This window comes from Hylobates moloch, unplaced genomic scaffold (assembly GCF_009828535.3).
Source record: "Hylobates moloch isolate HMO894 unplaced genomic scaffold, HMol_V3 SCAFFOLD_9, whole genome shotgun sequence".
NCBI lineage: Eukaryota > Metazoa > Chordata > Mammalia > Primates > Hylobatidae > Hylobates > Hylobates moloch.
Genome location: NW_026652284.1, coordinates 23,390,143 through 23,407,568, shown reverse-complemented (window position 1 = coordinate 23,407,568; position 17,426 = coordinate 23,390,143). Strand labels below are relative to the sequence as shown.

Sequence of the window (17,426 nt, the reverse complement as noted above, 5' to 3'; positions counted from 1 at the left end):
TTTTTTTTTTTTTTTTGTGGAGATGGGGTTTCACCATGTTGCTCAGGCTGGTCTCAAACTCCTGGGGTCAAATGATCTGCCTGCCTCTGCTTCCCAAAAGCTTGTATAATTCTAATTCAAATATAATTTAGAAAAGTGTAGTTTCCAGATATTTCAAAAATTTGTTTCTAATGTCCCTAAATATTTCTAAGAGATGCAAATTTCCTTTCCAGGCTCAATATGGATATCCTTGGTGGAACAGGACCGATTCTCTTCTTGATAGCATTTAAGTGTCACCCTGAATCTTGATTTGGATGGTAGGTGATGAGCAGCTGGGAGGTTTGGTACATTGTACCAGTGCTTTACCCTGGAAGTTGCTTTTACAAAGCAAGTAACGAGAACCTTGCTCTCATGCAAGTGGAGGGAAGGACTGTGTTTTAGTCCACAGAACATTGCTGCCTTTTAGCAAGTGTATTTAATTTCAACAGTATTTTGTATTGTAAATAGTGCTTAAATCTTACATTTTGGTCAAGTTGGCACTTTTTAATTTTTTAAAGAATTACTAGGTTGTGATGGTTTATTTGTCCATTTTTCCTACCAGCCGGCCAGCTCCTTCGGGGAAAGCTTCTGTCTTCTGCCTCCTTTTATTCCCACAAGTTAGCTAGGGCCTGCCGCAAATCTACGATAATACAGAAAACACCTATTGGCCAGGCACGGTGGCTCACGCCTGTAATCCCAGCACTTTGGGAGGCCAAGGTGGATGGATCACCTGAGGTCAGGAGTTTGAGACCATCCTGGCCAACATGGTGAAACCCTGTCTCTACTAAAAATACTGAAATTAGCCAGGCATGATGGCGGGTACCTGTAATCCCAGCTACTCTGGAGGCTGAGGCAGGAGAACCACTTGAACCTGGGAGGCAGAGGTTGCAGGGAGCTGAGACTGCGCCATTACACTCCAGACTGGGTGACAAGAGCCAATCTCCATTTCAAAAACAAAACAAAACAAACAAAACAAAACAAAACAAAAACACCTACTGAGCCCCTGCTGTGTGCCAGGCTGTAGTCTAAGTGCTTTATCCTAAAAGGCATGTTCTATTATAATTATTCCCACTGTACAGATGAGGAAACTAAGGCGCAGAGGGGTTAGGTGCTCAATAAACGTTTGTTGAGTGAATGACAGAGTCTCGGAGGGATCTGCTAGCCTTATAGTACTAGTGGCAATTGTTTGAGATGATCCTTTTTCCTAGCATGAGTTTCCAAGCTCCGTAATGTCAGAAAAGAAATGCTGCTTATTGATTCCTTAAACGGTCCCCTCTCTTCTGGAAGCATCATGTAAGAGTTAAGGGCACAGTTTCTAGAATCAAAGTATGGCCGGGCGTGGTGGCTCATGCCTGTAATCCCAGCACTTTGGGAGGCCGAGGCGGGCGGATCACGAGGTCGGGAGATAGAGACCATCCTGGCTAACATGATGAAACCCTTTCTCCACTAAAAATAGAAAAAATTAGCTGGGCGTGGTGGCGGGCGCCTGTAGTCCCAGCTACTCAGGAGGCTGAGGCAGGAGAATGGCATGAACCCGGGAGGCAGAGCTTGCAGTGAGCCGAGATCGCACCACTGCACTCCAGCCTGGGCGACACAGAGAGACTCTGTCTCAAAAAAAAAAAAAAAAAAAAAAAAAGAATCAAAGTGTGTGGGTCCAAACCTGGCTCTGCCATTTACTAGCTGTGTGGCTTCAGACGAGTTATTAAAACCCTCTGCGCCCCAGGTTTCTTATCTGTAAAATTGGGATAATAATAGTACCTTCCTTTGAGGGCTGCTTTGAAGAGTTAAAAATATGTATAAAGTGCTTAGAGAAGGGCCTCGCAGTATTCAGAGTAATACATGGTGGCTTATAATTACACTGTCTGCGTAAGCTGAAACACAGAGAAATATGGTACCAGTTTGTGGGTCATTTGCCCTATCATAATTAAAATTCCTATTTTTACCCTAACGCTTTCAGACTTGAAGACTCTGGTCTCGGGGTTAGAGGTCTGCTTGGTCACAGTAACATTTATCTTGGGAAGGCGCTTCTTGCCAGTGCCTCCCTCTCCCTTCCCATCCTCCCATCTTCATCTTCCTCTTTTTCCTTTTTTTTTTTTTTTTTTGAGATAAAGTCTCGCTCTGTCATCCAGGCTGGAGTGCAATGGTGTGATCTCAGCTCACTGCAACCTCTGCCTCCCGGGTTCAAGCAACTCTCCTGCCTCAGCTTCCCGAGTAGCTGGGATTACAGACGCATGCCACCACGCCCGGTGAATTTTTGTATTTTTAGTAGAGACAGGGTTTCACCATGTTGGCCAGACTGGTCTTGAACTCCTGACCTCAGGTGATTTGCCCACCTCAGCCTCCCAAAGTGCTGAGATTACAGGTGTGAGCCACCGAACCTGGCTCTTCCTCTTTTTCTTCCTTCCATAAAAATTTAGTGAGTGCTTGTTAGGCCCTGCATAAGGAGCTGGGTACACAGCAGTGAAGAGAAACTGGCTTGGTCCCTGGCTGAAGGAGCTTGCATTCCAGCAGGAGGGAGAGCCCTTTTTTTTTCTGAGCTGGAGTCTTGCTCTGTCGCCCAGGCTGGAGTGCAGTGGTGTGATCTTGGCTCACTGCAACCTCCACCTCCTGGGTTCAAGCAATTCTCCTGCCTCAGTCTCCCGAGTAGCTGGGATTACAGGTGCCTGCCACCATGCCCGGCTAATTTTTGTATTTTTAGTAGACACAGGGTTTCACCATCTTGGCCAAGCTGGTCTTGAACTCCTGACCTCGTGATCCACCCACCTCAGCCTCCCAAAGTGCTGGGATTATAGATGTGAGCCACTGCTCCCGGCCAGCATTGTTTTAACAATCACACAATGGCAGTGACATTGTTTTAACAATCACACAACGGCAGTGACATCACAGATGCAGGGCTGCCGTCAATGACACATGTGGGGGATGGTGAGAGTCCCCTCCCTGCCAATTCTCTGCTTACCAAAGGGGTGAGGCATACGGCTTGGAAGCTGGCAGCAACAGCCAGGCCGTGCTGGAGGCTATGCTGGGGAGAAGGCCTGGCTTACAGAGCAATGATCAGAGCGGGCCCTTGGCCATGTGCCCAGCTCTGTATATTAACTAAGCAGTTTCTGTATATTAACTTACGTAGTCCTTACATCAAGCTTATGAGATTCCTGAGATTATCATGCCCATTTTACAGGTGAAGAAACTGAGGCCTGCATTCAGCAACTTATTCTCACAGCCAGCAAATAGCAGAGCTCAGAGGCAAACACAGATATGAGAGTGTCAGGGTCGGTGCTTGTGACTACTACGTAGGCTGCCTCCTGCCTGTAGATTTCACACCCAGAGTTGGGGGTGGGTTGGTGATGGAGAAAAGGTGAGATTCCAGAGTGAGGATGCTAGAAAGTGTAGCTATGCAGGCAGAAGTGGGAGGGCGGCTGTCATAGCCAGAGAGAATACTGAGCACATTGTAACATTCCAAGAAGGCCTGGAATGGAGCCTGTAAGCGCCTTGAAGGCAGAGGCAGAGTTTTCTAGGCCTTTCTGTCTCCCTCCTCACCTAGCAAATGTCATTCACATGGAAGATACTCAAAAATTGATGCGTAGTTGAATTTCCAATCAGTTCCCACTGACAATACAATTTTATAGGTATTTCATGTGCTGAACATCCTGAGAGTAGGTGGTGATTGTAAAAGGCCCATTGTAACCCCCTTGATGTAGTTTGGATGTCTGTCCCCTCCAAATCTCATGTTGAGAGATGATCCCAGTGTTGCAGGTGGGGCCCGGTGGGAGGTATCTGGGTCATGAGGGCGGATCCCTCAGGAATGCCTTGGTGCTGTCTCCATGGTAATGAATGAGTTCTCCCTCTGGTAGTTCATGTAAGAGCTGGTTGTTAATTAAAAGGGCTTGGAACCTCCCTGCTCTCTTGCTCCCTTTCTTGCTGGTGACATGCCTGCTCCTGCTTCACCTTCTACCATGAGTAAAAGCTCCCTGAAGCCTCACCAGGAGCCAAGCAGATGCCAGCACCATGCTTTCTTTTTATTTTATTATTGTTTTTTTGAGATGGAGTCTCGTGCTGTCACCCACGCTGGAGTGCAGTGGTGCAATCTCAGCTCACTGCAACTTCTGCCTCCTGGATTCAAGTGATTCTCCTGCCTCATATCCTGAGTAGCTGGGACTACAGGTGCACACCACCATGCCTGGCTAATTTTTGTATTTTTAGTAGAGACGGAGGTTTCACTATGTTGGCCAGGCTGGTCTCAAACTCCTGACCTCAGGGTGATCTGCCTGCCTCAGCCTCCCAAAGTGCTGGGATTATAGACGTGAGCCACTGTGCCCAGCCATCACCATGCTTTCTATACAGCCTGCAGAACCATGAGCCAATTGAACCTCTTTTCTTTATAAATTACCCAGCCCTGAGTATTCCTTTATAGTGATGCAAAATGGACTAACACACCTCTGATGTCTTTCCTCTTCCAGGAGAACTTTCCCAATGAAAGAAAACGAATGAAACTATGCCTGCTGTCATTCCCAACTTCATACTGGGCCCTGTACTGGGTAATTTATACTGGTATCTCATACAATGACACAGACATGTATATTACATGACTTTTCAGTCTCAACAAAAACCTGTGATATGGTTTGGCTCTGTGGTCCCACCCAAATCTCGTGTTGAATTTTAATCCCCAGTGGTGGAGGTGGGGTCTGGTGGAAGGTGATTGGATCATGGAGGTGGTTTCTAATGGTTTAACCCCATCCCCCTGGTGCTGTCTCATGATAGAGTTCTCATGAGATCTGGTTGTTTAAAAATGTGTAGCACCGGCCAGGCATGGTGGCTCATGCCTGTAATCCCAGCACATTGGGAAGCTGAGGTGGGCAGATCACGAGGTCAAGAAATTGAGACCATCCTGGCCAACATAGTGAAACTCCATCTCCTAGAAATACAAAAATTAGCTGGGCATAGTGGCACATGCCTGTAGTCCCAGCTACTCGGGAGGCTGAGGCAAGAGAATCGCTTGAACCTGGGAGGCAGAGGTTGCAGTAAGCCAGGATGGCGCCACTGCACTCCAGCCTGGCGACAGAGCGAGACTCCATCTCAAAAAAAAAAAAAAAAAGAAAGAAAAGAAAAGTGTGTAGCACCTCCTGCTTTGCTCTCTTCCCCCTTCTCTGGCCATGTAAGATGTGCCTGCTTCCCCTTTGTCTTCTGCCATGATTGTAAGTTTCCTGAGGCCTCCCCAGCCATGCTTCCTGTACAATCTGTGGAACTAGGAATCAAATTAAACCTCTTTTCTTTAGAAATTACTCAGTCTAAGGTAGTTCTTTATAGCGATTTGAGAATGGACTAATACAACTTGTAACCCTACATTGGCAAAACTAACAAACCCAAATCCACTAAGGTAGTGTATCAGTCCATTTTCATGCTGCTGATAAAGACATACCTGAGACTGGGTAATTTACAAAAGAAAAAGGTTTATTGGACTTACAGTTCCACATGGCTGGGGAGGCCTCACAGTCATGGTGGAAGGCAAGGAGGCACAAGTCACATCTTATGTGGATGGCAGCAGGCAAAGAGAGAGCGTGTGCAGGGAAACTCCCATTCTTAAAACCATCAGATCTCGTGAGACTTATTCACTATCATGAGAATAGTATGGGAAAGACCCACCCCCATTATTCACTTATCTCCCACTGGGTCTCTCCCACAATATGTGGGAATTATGGGGCTACAAGATGAGGTTTGGGTGGGGACACAGAGCCAAACCCTGTCAGGTAGTCACCGTCTCTGTAAGTGGTAGCTTCCAGCCTCTCTTTTCTCTTTTTAAGCAATTTTATTGAGGCAAAATTTATATTCCATAAAATTTACTCATTACACTTCAATGCTTTTTAGTAAATTTACTGAATCATGCAACCATCATCACAATCCAGTTTAGAACATTTTTACCACACCAATAAGATCCCTTGTGCCTATTTATCATCCTTGATTCAATTCTCAGCCCAAGGTAACCACAGATCTACATTCTAACTCTATAGATTTGCCTGTTCTGGACATTTCATATACATGGAATCATGTATTTTTTTGTTATAGAATCATGGTTTTTTGTGTCTGCCTTCTTTCACTTAGCATAATGGTTTGAGCTTCATCCACATTGTAGCAGGTATCAGTGTTTCATTCTTTTTTATCGCTACCTAATATTCCATTGCGTGGACATGCCATACTTTGTTTATCCATTCACCTGTCCACAGCCATCTGGGTTGTTTCTAGTTTTCAAGTATTATGATAAAACAGCTAGGAACATTCGTGTACAAGTCTTTGTGTGGGCACATGCTTTCATTTCTCTTGGGTAAATACATAGGAGTGAAATTGCTGGGTCATATGGCAGATGCTTATTTAACTTTTTAAGAAACTGCCAAACTGTTTCCAAAGTGTCTGCCCCATCCTTATATCCCTGCCAGCATCATATAAGGGTTTCCGTTTCTCCCCATCCTCGCTAGCATTGGTTCTTCTGTGTCCTTGCCAGCCTCTCTTCTTAAGGTAAATGACTACAGTTGATTTTGTTTTATTTTTTATTTTATTTTTTTTGAGACAGGGTCTCACTTTGTCACCCAGGCTGGAGTGCAGTGGGCATGATCACAGCTCACTGCAGCCTCTACCTCCCCAGCTCAAGCGATCCTCCTACCTCAGCCTCCCGAGTAGTGGGGACCACAGGCATGTGCCATCATGCTGGCTATACAGTTGACACTTGTTGAAGACTTACTGTGTGTCAGGCACAGGTGGCTGTTCCTCAGGCTTTGTCCTCACAATCCTATGAGAAGGTGCCCTCGTACACCCATTCAGCAGACAAGGGGACTGGGATGTGGAGACGTGAGGTGTCTGCAAAGCAGGATGAAAAGCTGAGTGTGTGCGTGTCAGGCCCAATGAGAGCAGAGGGGAGCAGAAGGTGCATCTGAAGTGGAGCAGAGAGGCACTGGGCCTGTCTCGGAGAAGCCTGAGGTCTGGGGCCTGGAGGAGATGGGAAAATGAGGCCAGGAAATGTTCCCTGGACAACAGTTAGGAAGGTCATACTTCCCAGGGAATGGGCATGACTGGGAATGACCAGCAATTCCCAAGGCCAGTGCCCGGGAGCCCAGGCCCTCCTGAGTTTCTGTTCCATGGAACAAAGAGGCCTTTGCTCTCCCTCACAGGCCTAGAGAGAACCACAGAGTTGGGTGCCCAAAAGAGGCAGCAGTCTGTTCTCCCTGGGGATGAACTCTCGCATGGCGCCTTGCTCTGGACCCTCATCCATTAGCCATGCCAAGATTCAAGGAAGAAAGTTACCATCCATCAGCCGGCAGGTAGGACATGGCCTGCGCTCCGTGGCCCTCAGTAAATCACAGCACTCAGTTGGCGTCTTGCTGGATTGCAATTACAATCCTTCAGGCCCGACACAAAATCATTGGGCTGGTAAGAGGAGAGTACCTGGGTAATGCGTTTAACAAAAATTAACCTGGTTAAGCCCTGACTCTATAGAAAATGAGAAAGTGTGGATGGGCCTAATCGATTCGTCCACAGCCCAATTTACTCCAGGGCTGGCTTTGGGTTTCAGTTAAGTGGGTCCACCCGAAAACAGGGATACTCGTTTTATTAAATTACCTCTTTGATTATAGAGTTCAGAATATGGTAGAGTTTGTTTTTATGTTAGCCTTGGGGGCTGGTGGATGGAGGAGAGGGGGTTTTGGTGCACACATAGGCTTGCACACGCTTGCACCCATGCACATGCCCCCTTGTCCATATAAGCATGCAAACAAACCTTTCCAGGGTGAGAAGGGATTTACCTCCCCTCCCACTGGGAGTCGAAAGTATGGATTTGATCAAATACTCATTTACTCTCTGCCCACCACCACTCCCCATCCCCTTGGCCTCTTGGCAGATAAATGATGTTATTTGAAGGTATTCTTGAAATTTCTGATGGAGACTGTTTCTTAAGTGCTTTTAGAGTAGGCCTATACTTTGTAATACTTGTCATATTCTGGCTAGTAAACTCCTGGCCTTTAAAAGCCGGAACCTTTCTCTGTTTCCTGAATACAAGGGAATAGGTCATTAACTATGAATTTCAAATGAAGCAGATTTACAGTATATATCACAGAAATATGTTTCTGAGAGACAGCAAATACCAAGGAATCCATGGAGCAGAACAAGTCAAGAACTCAGGGAAAGATCAGCTGGTCTGGGGAGTAGGCTTTTGTTTTTCTTTCTCAGGTTTTTGTGGCTTACTTGGCCTAGTCCAGGACTCTTGTTCCAGGTTCCTGCTAGAACACCTTTCTGGTTCCTTTTGCTCCCACTTCAATGTGGAGCCCTACCTGGTGAGGGCCCTAGAAGACTTGACGGTGGAAATGACCACGTCTGGAGGTTAATCCTGGGGAGCTGGGGATAGGGAATTGGTTGGGGTAGAGTTAATTAGGGAAGTGAGAGAGATAGTAATGGAAGTACATTAAGGTTGGGTCAGCTGGTTTGATGGTTTGTTTTATGTGTCAACTTGGCTAGGCCATAGGACCCAGTTATTCAACCAAACTAACCTAGATGTTGTTGTGAAGGTATTTTGTAGATGTGGCTTACATCTGCAATCAGTTGATTTTAAGGAGATTACCCTAGATAATATGGGTGGGTTTCATCCAGTCAGTTGAAGGCCTTAAGAACAGAAACTCAAGTTTCCTAGAGTAGAAGAAATTCTGCTTAAGACTTCAGCATCAACCCCTGCCTGAATTTCCAGACTGCTGGCCTGCTCTGCAGATTTTGGACTTGTTGGTCTCCAGAATCCTAAGTCAATTCCTTAAAAATCCATCCACCCATCCAACCATTTGCCCATCCATCCATCCATCCATCCATCCATCCATCCATCCATCCATCCATCTGCCCATCCATCCACCACCCATCCACCCATTTATCCACTCATCCATCCATCTATTCATCCATGCATCTACCTGTCCATCCATCCATCCATCCACCCATCCATCCATCCATCCATCCACCCATTCATTCATCCACCTATCCATCCTATTGGTTCTATTTCTCTGGAGCACCCTGACTAATACAGCCGGCTCCTGGCAATAATTTTTGGAGCTCTTTCCCTCATCATTTCTCAGCATCCTTTTTCACTGGCCACCATCTTGAATGGGAGAGCCCCATGTCAGCACTTTGCACAAAGCCTGGCACATGGTGAGTGCCCAGTGAGCATTAGCCAGTTCCACTATTATTGCTCCCTACCTGGGATGACTTTTCAGTTTCGTTTGAGCTCTCTGAAGTTGTGGTCACCGTTGGCTGCCCACTGAGCCTTCACCTTTCTTCTTATAAATAAATAAATCGAACCCTGGTTTTGTTCCAGCAATAGAGTGCTCAGCTCCAGGGGCTGGGTCATGACTGGTCTTGGCCAGTCATAGTACTTTTACCTCTCTTTGCTGGTGATGGGTCTCTGGTGGGTATGTGATCCAGCTGTGGCCCAAGAGATGGTTGGGGAAAGTTGCTGGGGCATTTGGGAACATTTTTGGCCTGATAGGAGAGGCTCAGATAGCAAATACACTGTTCTTCCTTTCTCTCTCTTCTGGATCTTTGATTTAAAATAAAATTTAGATGAAATGCATACATCTCAATGAGTTTTTGCATCTATGTATACCCAAGTAACCATTATGCCCATGCATATATGCTACCCAGATCAAGGTGTAAGCCATTTCCAGCACCCCAGAAGGCTCCCTCCTGCCCCATCCCGGTCAATAGCTCCTACCAGAGGTAATCATTCTTCTAACTGCCACTAACCTTTTATCACCATAGATTAGTTTGTTTGCTCCTGAACTTTACATAAATGAAATCACTCATAATGTCTTCATTTGTGCATCTTTTGCTGCACATTATGACTGCGAGAGTCACTTATGTTGTTAATGGTAGCAATGCTTTATTCTTTTTTTAATTGCTGTGAGCTTTCCATTTTGTAAACACACCCCAATTTATTTATCCATATTCCTTATTTTTATTTATTTATTCATATGTTTATTTTTAGTTTTTAGAGACAGGGTCTCACTCTGCCCCCCAGGCTGGACTGCTGTGGTGCCATTCTAGCTCACTGCAGCCCCAGACTCCTGAGCTCAAGTGATCCTCCTGCCTCAGCCTCCTGAGTAGCTGGGACTGCAGGTGCATGCCACCATACCTTGCTAAGTTTTTAATATTTTGTAGAGACAGGGTCTTGCTCTGTTGCTCAGGCTGGTCTTGAACCCTGGGCTCAAACGATCCTCCTGCCTTGGCCTCCCAAAGTGCTGGGATTACAGGCGTGAGCCCCTGTGCCCTGTCTGGGGCCCATCGTGACTTTGCTCCTTACTCGTGGTGGTGCTGGCGTTTTGCGTGGCTGTGCTCATCTCTCTCAGCAAAGCCAACTGGCCCCGTTCACACCCTAACCTCCCCAAGAAGCCTTCCCAGCTGTCCCCTCTAACCCCACAATGCCCCCATTTCCAGCTGTGACTAATCTGTCACCTCTGAACTCCCACCAGACTGCAGTTGTACCCGGAGGAACTTTATTTAGTCATGCCTTCATTCATCTATTCAACAAGTATTTGTTAAGTGCCTGGTCCAAGTAACTATTCTAAGCATAGGGGATATAGCAGGAAATAAAACGAGCCCAGGTCCTGCCCTCATGGAGGTTTTTTTCAGATAGGGAGGTAGGGTAGATAGGTCACATATCTGATGATGGCCATGCTGTGGAGAGACGCCCGTATGGGGAATAGGAAGAGTGAGGGATGGGCAGTCAATACTTTCAATAGGGCTTTCAGGAAGACTTCACTGATAAGCGGTGGCGTGAGCCTTGTAGGTAGCTGGGGGGAAGGATGTTTCAGGCCGTGGGGACGGAGCGGCAAGCGCAGAGGCCTCTGGGAGTATTGAACAAGGAGTCTGAAAGAGAGTGAACAAAGGGACCCTGGGAGAAGATGAGGTCGGACCATGCAGGATCTTGTACGGCAGGGTGAATACTTTGGCGTAGGCTCTGAGTGACATGGTAGCTACTGGAGTCTTTGAAAAAGGTGTTATCTGAACTGCCTTCCATTTTATTTTATTTTGTTTTGTTTTGTTTTGTTTTGTTTTGCTTTGTTTTAGAGACAGAGTCTGCACTGTTGCCCAGGCTGGAGTGCAGTGGTGCGATCTTGGCTCACTGCAATCTCCGCCTCCCAGATTCAAGCGATTCTCCTGCATCAGCCTCCCGAGTAGCTGGGACTACAGGTGACCACCACCATGCCCAGCTAATTTTTTTGTATTTTTAGTAGAGACATGTTTTGCCATTTTGGCCAGGCTGGTCGCAAATTCCTAACCTGAGGTGATCTGCCCGCCTCGGCCTCCCAAAGTGCTGGGATTACAGGCATGAGCCACTGCGCCTGGCCTTTTGTTTTTTTGAGCTGCCTTTCCTTTTAAAGCTCTCTCTGTTGCTTTCTGTTGAGGAAAATATTGTAAGGTGTGCAGGGAGGGGTCAGCAGGGTGTCTAGTGAGGAGGCTGGTGAGAGAGGGAGGTGCGGGGGCTGCAGCCATGGAGATGGGGGTGATTGGAAATCCCTGGAGGGCAGTTTGGGAGTGGTGAACACCCAGGCACTGGAGCCACCTGTCCTGCCTTCGACCTCAGCCCCATCGCTTCACAGCTACTTACCCTCTGTGTGACTTAGCTTCCTCATCTGTAAAATGGGGATGCGAGTACCTACTCCATACAGCCACCACGAAGACTGAACAACTTTTTTTTTTTTTTTTTTTTTTTGAGACAGGGTCTCTCTCTGTTGCCCAGGCTGGAGTGCAGTGGGATGATCGTGGCTCACTGCAGTCTTGACCTCTCAGTCTCAAGCGATCCTCTATCTTAGCCTCCCGAGTATCTGGGACCATAGGTGCATGACACTACACCTGGCTAATTTTTAAACTTATTTTTTATGGAGACAGGATCTCGCTCTGTTGTGCAGGCTGGTTTTGAACTCTTGGCCTCAAGCGATCCTCCAGCCTCAGGCTTCCAAAGTGCTGGGATTACAGGTATGAGCCACCCGCCTGGCCAAAGGTTGAATAATTTAATACAGAAGGTGTTTAGAACAGCCCCTAGCATGCAGCATGTCTTACATGTGCTAGCTAATATGCAGCGGTGGAACCAGCGAGTCTGGCTAGCAATTAAATGGGATAGAGAAAGAGGGTCAAAGATGGTTTCAAAGTTTTAGATCTAATATCTGGAGGAATCATGGAGATGAATTTTAGATGAGTTTGAGATGCCTATTGTCACTTAGGTGGAGGGGCTCAAGTTCGGTGTACAAGTTAGTGGCTCACAGCAGAGGCCGAACACCAACACGGAGGTGTTACTTTGCTCACTTGAACCTGCAGAATCCTTAGTTCACTAAGTTGTATTGTGTTTCGCTGGTCATGTATTCAGTCTTATAAACAGTAGTCTGTTTAGTTAGCAGGAAATCTCCTGACTCTCTAGGCCTAGCTTTCTCCCTTAGGCCTGGGGCTTCTAGAAGATTCCAACGCAAACACAGTACAAGGCCAGGATTTGTGGACAGGCTGCCCATGGTCTGGCAGGAGTAACGTTCTTCTTAGGGAGTCACAGGGCGGGGCTTGTCCTTGTTGGGAGAGGCAAGAGACAGGCCTTCCTTCTGGGGCCTCCATTCTATGCTTTTTGGAGATCTGAGTCTCTGAGACTTGTAGTGATTCCTGGAGCACCAGCCCCACAGGGAGCTGGACTTACCTTTCCAACAGCTGGCCCCTGGATGCCCAAAGGACAATATTCCTTCCCTCCTTCTTTCCTTTCTTCCTTCCTTTTCTCCTCCTTCTTTTCTGTTAGCCTTAAAAGAAGATAATAACTAACGAATTTTTATGTATATGTATGTATGTATCTCTCTCTTTATCATCTTTCTATCTATACCACCATCATCCATCCATCTATCCATCCATCCATCCATCCATCCATCCATCCATCCAACCATCTCTATCTACCTATCTATCCCTTTCAGGAGGATTTTGGGGATAAAATACATTCACAGGACCTTCGTTTTGAAGGGGCTTTTAATTTCATGGAATCCAGACTCCATTTTACTGCTCAGAGAGCAAAGTGACTTTCCCAGAGTAACACGTCTCCTGCGGCAGAGCAGGGATTAGCCCCCAGGTCTCCTGAATCCCCTTACCCGTCCTGCGGCTGTGATTGCTCTCAGTCACCACACAGCTGGCAAGCCTCGGGGTGAGGCTGGAGGTCTCTCTGCCAGGGTCCTCTCTGAGGCCTGATGCAGCCTGCCATACCTGGGGCTGCCCCTAAGGTGCCCTGCTGAGGCATCGCTCCTTTTGCGGGGCACTAGCTGCGGGGGTCTGTTCCTGCAGACCCCTGATTCGGCGACAGATGAATAAAGTACACCGGCACACAGATATTCTGCTCTGCCAGTCCAGCTGAGGGTCCACTTACAGGCTCCGAGCTGAGTTCTGTAAACAGTTGTGACTCAGCCCTGATCAGCTGGTGAGGCTGGCATTTATTCAGTAACACTAATTAACAAAAGTTGCAAGTAAACACCACTAGAGGGTAAAGATTAAAGGCCAGGTTCTGAGGCCTAAAGCAAACACCATTTGTGAGTAATAAACTTCTGCGGACCTCCCTGAGTTGGAGGCAGTAAAGTAAAAGGTCAGTCTTAAGCCCATATCAGTAAACAGGTTAGTAAGATAAACTTCCCACCTTCCTTTGTACTTGCACCCTAATCATTCTGGCTCCTGCAAAGAGACCCTGGCTGCCTTCAGCCAAGCAATCTGAAGCTATGCAAACTCTCAGAGCTTCCAAGATAGTTTTTGGCTATTACTATAACTATCTTTAATATTTTTCCCACCAGCCTGATTGAACCCCAACACCCCGCCCCCTGCTGCCCTCACCTCCTAGTGTTTCAGTCCAGGCCACCTGGCGTAGGTGACTTTGCTGTTAGGTGACACCTCTCCACTGGGTTTTTTCTAGGGCATCACGGTAAGAAGAGCTACCATTTGTTGAATATTTACCATGCACCAGACACTGCACTTGGCACCCTTGAGGGGTCAAGGTCAGGGAGGTCATTGACTACCCAGAGATCCCAGCTACTAAGTGGTGCAGGTGGGAGGTCTAGCCCTTGGGTCTTCATTAGTTGGTCTGCAGCTGCTGGTGTGGAAACCACCTTGTACTCCCGGGAAACACACTGGGCAGGGGACCTGAGGGCCTGGGCTCTCTAGCTAGCTGTGTGACCTTGGTACGCTCTGATTTGATTTTCTCATCTGCTGTGAGCCTCTCAGTTCCAGCCCTGCCTTCCACGTGCTGTGCTGCAAACTGTAAAGTGCTGTGCACCCTGGAGATGAGGCTGCCCGTCGACTTGGCCCATCTGCTGATGGTCATTCAGTTCAGCCGGTGCTGGCCACATACTGCTAGTATCCTGCCTCCATCTACCTCCTCATCTGCCAGGGATGAAATGTACCACACGAGAGCTCCCTCTGGGATCAGGGATGGGCTGTGTTCTCCTGCCGCTGCAGCTTTGATTTCTCTCCTCTTTGATGTGGGGGCTGGAGGATGGGGCGAGGATCCTGCTCTGTGGAGCCAGACAATACTGCCTTTGTGAACCCTGCCTCGGGGCATCTGCCCACAGAAACCTGCCCGCTCAGAACTGCCTCTTGGGGAAAAGCAGCCTTCGGAAGAAGGGGAACAATGAACTTGTCATGTTGAGGAGCCAGCGGAGCCCGGGCCAGGGCTGGTACTGGGTGATTTAGGAGGCAGACTCTGGGGCCCTGTTAGCACTTGAGAAAGACATGGCATTAGGCTGGCAGGGATGGGAGCCTCTGGAATGTGTGGGAAGGGTGTGGTCTTCTGTGGCTCCAGGATCGAGTCCCCACCTACTTCTCTCATCCTGTGCCACCTTGTCCCTTGGCCCCACTCTCCAGCCCACAGTGGCGGCACTTCGTCCTGCCTCAGGGCCTTGGTGCATATAGGGCCTTTGCTCGAGATTTTAAACTTTCAAATATGCAGAAAATTACAGAACATAATTATCCATATACATCTGGGTGCCTATATCTGGACAGATATGAACATTTTGTCACTTTTGCTTCAGAATACTGCTTTTTAAACTATTTTTATTCAAAATTCACCGTGTAGAAAAGGATATGCCGCATCCTCCCTCCATGAACCTGCAAGCACCTAGTCCCTCTCAGAGGCCTCTGATGCCATCATTCTAGAGTGCGCTTTCTGAGACATTCTGTGCATACTTCCTCCCTCCCTCCCTCCCTCCCTTCCCCCCTCCCTTCCCTCCCCCCTCCCTTCCCCCCTCCCTCCCTCCGTCCCTTCCCCCATCTATTTGTGTCAGTATGGACATACGGTATTTATTTTATACTTTGGGTTGTAATCTAAAAGTTTATAGGGACTTTTTTTTTTTTTTTTTTGAGACAGAATCTCACTCTGTCGCCCAGGCTGGAGGGCAGTGGCGCGATCTCTGCTCACTGCAAGCTCCACCTCCCAGGTTCACACCATTCTCCTTCCTCAGCCTCCCGAATAGCTGGGACTACAGGCGCCCGCCACCAGGCCCGGCTAATTTTTTGTATTTTTAGTAGAGACGCAGGTTTCACCGTGTTAGCCAGGATGGTCTTGATCTCCTGACCTCGTGATCCACCCGTCTCGGCCTCCCAAAGTGCTGGGATTACAGGCGTGAGCCACCGTGCCCGACCTGTAGGGACTTTTTAGTTTTTTTCTTGCAATTTGAAGGTGTCTCGCTCTGTTGCCCAGGCTGGAGTGCAGTAGCGTGATCTTGGCTCACTGCAAGCTCCACCTCCTGGGTTCACGCCATTCTCCTGCCTCAGCCTCCCGAGCAGCTGGGACTACAGACGCCTGCCACCATGCCTGGCTAATTTTTTTTTTTTTGTATTTTTAGTAGAGATGGGGTTTCACCGTGTTAGCCAGGATGATCTCCATCTATAGGGACTTTTTAATATAGGGAGTAGATTAAGTCAGGGAAGGAAACTAGTAGTTTGCTTTTTTAAAAATTAAGGTAAAATTCACAAAATATAAAGTTAACCAATTTAAAGTGGACAATTCAGTGGGATTTAGTCTATTTATGATGTTATGCAACTACTGCTTTCGCCTAGTTCCAGGACGTTTTCAGCATCCCATTAGGCAGTTACTCCTCATTCTTCCTCTCCTCCAATCCTTTCCCCCACAATCTGCTTTCTGTCTCTATGAATTTGCCTATTCTGGATATTTCATGTAAATGAAACCATACAATATGTGACATTTTGTGTCTTATTTTCTTCACTTAGCATGATGTTTTCGAGGTTCACCCGTGTTGTAGCATGTCTCAAGCACTTTATTCCTTTTTGTAGTTGAAGAATGTTTCATTGTAGGTATATATCACAATTTGTTTATCCATTCATCCATTGCTGGACCATTGTTTCACAATGTCTTTTGGCTGTTTTGTATAGTGCTGCTATGAACATACATGTATTTGTTTGAGTAGCTGCAATTTTTTTTGGGTATATATCTAGGAGTGGAATTGCTGGGCCATATGGTATCATTTTGAAGAACTGCCAAACTGCTTTCCAAAGTGGCTGCACTGGCTGGGAGTGGTGGCTCATGCCTGTAATCCCAGAACTTTGGGAGATAGAGGTGGGTGGATCACTTGCGGTCAGGAGTTTGAGATCAGCCTGGTCAACATGGTGAAACCCCATCTCCACTAAAAAAAAAAAAAAGAAAATTAGCTGGGTGTGATAGCTCATGCCTATAATTCCAGCTACTTGGGAGGCTGAGGCAGGACAATCAATTGAAGCCGAGAGGTAGAGGCTGCAGTGAGCTGAGAGAGCCTGGGTGACAGAGCGAGACTTTGTCTCAAAAAAAGAAAAAAAAGTGGCTGCACCATTTTACATTCCCACCAGCAACATATGAAGTTTCCAATCTCCCTCACCCTTGTCGACACTTATTATTTTATTTATTTATTTATTTTAAATTACAGTCATGCCAGTGAGTGTGAAGTGGTATCTCATTGTGATTTTTAAAAAAATTCTTTAATTGACAAAAATTGTACATATTTATGTGCACAATATGATGTTTTGAAATATGCATACATTGTAGAATGGCTCAGTTGAGCTAACTAGCATGTACATTACCTCGCATACTTATTTTTTCTGGCAAGAACACTTAAAATCTAGTCTTTTCACCATTTTCAAGTATATAATACATTGTTATTAATTACAGGTGCCATATTGTACAATAGATCTCTTGAACTTATTCCTCCCATCTAACTGAAATTTTATATATTTTAACCAACACCTGCCACCTCTCCACCCCTCACTGTGGTTTTGACTTTTATTTCCCTATGCTTGTTAGCCATTTGTGTATCTTCTTTTGATAAATGTTTATTCAAATCCTTTGCCCATTTTTAATGGAGCTATTTGTCTTTCTGTTGTTGGTTGCAAGAGTTCCT

The 17,426-nt window shown here is 46.7% G+C and overlaps 1 long non-coding RNA gene across 2 annotated transcripts in view; it reads left to right on the top strand.

The window, feature by feature from the left end:
• The first annotated feature begins 3,526 nt into the window (after nt 1-3,526).
• Nucleotides 3,527-17,426, top strand: part of LOC131384244 (uncharacterized) — a 47,299-nt gene continuing 33,399 nt past the window's right edge. Inside the window, exons 1-2 of one of the 2 annotated variants that reach the window (XR_009214908.1) lie at nt 3,527-3,641; nt 4,473-4,550. This is a non-coding gene — a long non-coding RNA (uncharacterized LOC131384244). Of the gene's footprint in view, nt 3,669-4,472; nt 4,551-17,426 lie in introns of both variants that reach the window. The other variant, XR_009214907.1, reaches the window with a different exon arrangement.